The sequence below is a fragment of the Thalassophryne amazonica genome, chromosome 19 (assembly GCF_902500255.1).
Source record: "Thalassophryne amazonica chromosome 19, fThaAma1.1, whole genome shotgun sequence".
NCBI classification, from domain to species: Eukaryota; Metazoa; Chordata; class Actinopteri; order Batrachoidiformes; family Batrachoididae; genus Thalassophryne; species Thalassophryne amazonica.
In genome coordinates, this window is record NC_047121.1 from 36541055 (window position 1) to 36545738 (window position 4684).

General features: G+C 35.8%; 1 long non-coding RNA gene across 1 annotated transcript; it reads right to left on the reverse strand.

The window, feature by feature from the left end:
* Positions 1 to 260: 260 nt before the first annotated feature.
* LOC117500960 lies at positions 261 to 650 on the reverse strand. Its single transcript, XR_004557898.1, has 2 exons — positions 508 to 650; positions 261 to 423 (listed from the first exon to the last, which is right to left on the reverse strand). It is a non-coding gene; the product is annotated as an uncharacterized LOC117500960 (long non-coding RNA).
* Between the last annotated feature and the right edge of the window lie 4034 nt (positions 651 to 4684).

The following is a 4684-nucleotide window of genomic DNA, read 5'->3' on the forward strand; positions in this document are numbered from 1 at the left end:
GTGGCCTTCTGTTCTTCCAACTCTTTCAAGAATTTGGCTTCTTGATCGTCCTGTTCTCTTTTGATGGTGGCCTTCTGTTCTTCCAACTCTTTCAAGAATTTGGCTTCTTGATCCTCCTGTTCTCTTTTCCTGTTGGCTTTCTGTTCTTCCAGCTTTTTCAAGAATTTGGCTTCTTGTATCTCCTGTTCTCTTTTCCTGGTGGCCTGCTGTTCTCCTTTGCTGGTGGCCTGTTTTTCCATCTTCCTTTTGTACTTTTTTCTGTGGCTTTCAGGTCTTTGTTGTAATCGTCATTCAGAGCTGCCAACTCTTCCTGGAAGTAATCTTTCGCACCTTCCAGTTCCTTCCTCAGATGTGCTTCCTGCTCTTTCAGCTTAATCATCTCCTAATCAGGAGTCTTGGAGACAACTTTCGTTGTTTTCAGATCTAAGAACACAAATAGGTGGTCCAAATTAGTACAAGAAAAGGCATTTAGCCTGTGTGCCCTCAGAAAAGATCAGGAGGTTGTACTGTCCTGGACGGTGACAGTGACATTAGCCGCCTGTGGTCCCTTCTTTCCTTCCTTCTACAATATTAAATTCCACCATCGCTCTTTCTCCAGCACTGCTGAGGTATTTGCGGGGATTGTTATAGCTGATGGCAGTGTAATGGACAAAAATCTCCTCTTGTGTATCTGCCCTAACAAAACTGCATCCATCCTTAAAATTGAACCATTCAACTGTGCCTGCCACCTTTGTTGCAATGTCATCAAACAGTCAGACTCTGTGATGTATGTTTAATAATAAAGGTTGAATTTGAAATTTGAATTTATTAGGCACCACTGCTTAACAACAAAAAAATCACTCATTTACAGACCACAAAATCAAAACAAAAAAGTTACATGAAAGAAAAGAAGAAGAAAACAATGTACATGGTGCCCAAATCGTGTAGGCAGAAGCAACACTTATCAATGCCTACACCCACCCGTTGTTGCAAATTATCTCCTGAAAAAATAGGTTTGTGTCATCTGCAAAGAGAACTGCTTTAAACACATCTGAAACTTTACATAAATCATTGATATATAAAATAAATCATTTTGGTGCCAACACAGAACCCTGAGAAACCCCACAAATGATGTCCGGATATGAAGAACAGCAGTCCCCAAGTTTAACAAACTGTTTCCGGTTTTGTAAATAGCTTTTAATCCAATTCAGAGCCACTCCTCTTATCTCATAAAGCTCCACCTTTTGTAATAATATGTTGTGATTGATTGTGACAAAAGCCTTTCTTAAGTCAATAAATAATCCTTTTACTGTTTTCCTTTGATCCACATGTTTATTGATCTCTTCTGTTGCACCAAACAATGCCAGTGCTGTGGACCTTTTTGCTCTAAAACCATATTGACTGTCATTAAGCAAGTTGTGTCATTCAGTAAATGTATCCAATCTGTTATTGTAAAGTTTTCCAATATCTTTGAAAACTGTGACAATAAAGACACAGGCCTGTAGTTAGTAAAAAGATGTCTGTTACCAGATTTGAATAAAAGTATCACTTTTGCTACTTTCATACCATTTGGGACAATTCTAGTTTGAAATGATTATTAAATATATATGTTAATGGTTTAGCAATCTCTGTAATTATTTGCTTTACTAAGGCCATACTATGTACATCGTTATGATCCGTTGACTTTTTGCTTTTACAACTACCTTACCTTTACCCATGGGCTGTGTGGAATGTTAGTTGCCAAATCTGGCCCAACATTAGCAAAAAAAATTATTGAAACTGTTGACAACTTGGTTCATGTTGTATTCATCCTTGTTGTTATAAGTAAAGTATTTTGGGTAGTTCTTTGCCTTTGGTTTATTTGCTATAATACTATTCAGTATTTTCCATGTTTCCTTTATGTTATTTTTTATTATTGTTTTGTATTTTTGCAAAGTATGATTTTTGCAGTTCTGCATAATGGTTGTTAATTTATTTTTTATAGCCCTTATATTTAATCTCAGCCTCTCTTGATTTATTTCTAATAAACTCTCTATATAGCATATTTTTCTTCTTGCAAGCCCTTTGCAGCCCTTTTGTTATCCATGGACAATCCTTATATTTATTATTTACACTGTACTGTATAATTGGACAGTTTTTGTTGTATAGGAATATATTTTCAAATTCGACATATGCTAAATTAGCATCATGTCCTGCATAAATAGAATTCCAATCCTGCAGATATAAATCATTTTGTAAGGCAGTAATAGCATCTTCAGTTTGCAGGTGTGTACAATATTGTATTTTCTCATCCTTTAAAAAAAAAAAAATTGGTAGGTGGTCACTAATATCATTGATCAACAATCCACTTGCTATGTTAGTGTCAATATCATTTGTAAATAATATTATCAATGAGAATAACTGACTGAGGAGTTATTCTTGAAGGCCTACTAATTTTTGGATATAAATTTAAGCTGTACATGGTTTTAATGAAATCCTGTAACTTTATGTTGATATGGATTTAAGAGATCAATATTTATATCTCCACAAATACACACTTATTATCCATCTGAGAAAAAATGCTTCTCTATCCAATTGTGAAATTCTTCAATTTTAGAGCCCGGATCTCTATATATGCAGCTAATAATTATATTTTTACCTTTTACCATACATATTTCAATTGTAATACATTCCAAAAATTATCCACGACCATTGTCATTTGATCTTTAATTTTGTATTTAAGCCTTTTATCAACATACAGTGTCACTCCACCTCCTCTATTATTTCTATTCTGATGATTGAATTCATATCCCTCCAATTCATAGATTGTATCTCAACTTCTGCAAGCCAAGTTTCCGTTATAACAATTATACTAAAAGTTTGGCAAAATTGTTTTAAATAATCTTTTATACTCCCAAAATTCTTGTACAAACTCCTACTGTTAAAGTGAGTTATTGAGAAATTCCCCTCATTTGTAATACAGTTGTTGTATTGTTCTTCCGTATAATACTGACAATTACTATTTCTAAAAGAATAAAAATGATTGTCCGGGTCAATCTCATATTCCAGATCTAGTATATGATGCTCGGTGTACTGAAAAGGCTGTAATTCCTGTGCAGAAGTAAATTCAAAAGAATCAGCTGTCATCATAAAATGAAAAAAGGAAAATAAGATTCACAAACCAACAATACGATTCAGTAAGTCTCACTACATGCTGTAAACACACGCTACAGAAATCATTTCCCAAATTTGATTATACCCATGTTCCTTTGACAACACAAACATAACCATTACTAAGCCAATGAACAAATACCCATCACTTAAGTCCAAAAGCTCTCTTGCCACTAGAATTTTAGCTTCTTCCGGTGATCCATTTAACGTAATCATCACTTTACAATTTCTCGTCTAAGTTGCCTGTATTTTTGTTGTTTCCAGAGGATTCTAGCTTCTCTTGCCATATCAGTGTTTTTCTTTGTCACGTGTTCTTTAACGTACACATCGGATCCTCTCAACTTCTTGGACTGCCACAACAAATCATTCTTAACTTTTCTGTTCGGAAACATGATGGCTGTTTGGTCTTGTTGTCCTTCTTTTGGAATGAATGACAATCTGCAATGTCACTGTTATTAATGTGAATGTGCTCTACTGCTCCAAGGAGTGTGTTTCTTCCTGTGTTTCATCCATAGTACTAGTTCTGCTAGCTAGTACCCTGGTGTATGATTGATGTCCAGTGTTCAGTCCTGTTACAATAACATCATCCATTCTAGCGTACTGCTCCAACTCGTCCACTCGTTTTTCTAAAAATCTAATTTTGTTGTCTTTTTCTTGCATCAGTTTTCTCAGCTCACACGCCTCCTTCAACAGACCCAGTAATTCATTCTGTTTTTTTTAACCACGCCACTCAGTTCTTCCGACATGAAGTTCAGTGACGGTTTTATCTACTCTAGTTCTTCTCCACTTATTACTTTTTTAGGTGGCACGATGGACAAAATTATGCAGCCTTGGCTGGCTAGGTCACTTAGCTGCTGCTGAGGCCTGGTTCTGTGTGCATCTTGAAATTTTTGATATTTTTTTTTAAAAAACATTAATAATATTCTTGTAAAAGTAAGTCCCTTCAGCTGCTCCCTTGTTTTCACTCGGGGTCACCACAGCAGATCCAAGGTAGACCTGCATGTTGGTTCTGGCACAAGTTTTATGCCGGTTGCCCTTCATGACGCGACTCCACATTACATGGAGAAATGTGGCAGGGGTGGGGTTTGAACCGGGAACCTTCCGCACTGATACCAAGCGCACTAACCACTTGCTAATTGTGCCATCATAAAATACTGTATGTAATAGGGATATAAATTGTGAAATGGTTGTGCAACTTGGGACTGTTATGACCATTTTACATATTTGAATTTACATATAAATAAACTGACAAATTTTATTATGTAAGCAGACAATGAGCTTCCCTTCTTTGACAGACCAGCAGCCACTACTGATTTACATTGATCGACGTCGATGTTCGGTTCAAGGCTTTGCTTTAGTTATATAGATAGTTTTAGATTGTGAAGGGTTAGTTTTTTCTGAACTATTTCTGTGCCCCCTCAAAATAACCTCTGATACTTTTAATAACGCCAAATAGTTTTGCTAAAATAATATGTTTCTGTTTTGCAGACAGTGTATATCACCACAGCATGACTCAGCTGATTTTTGCTTTGAGTCTGTTTGGTGCTTTAATCTG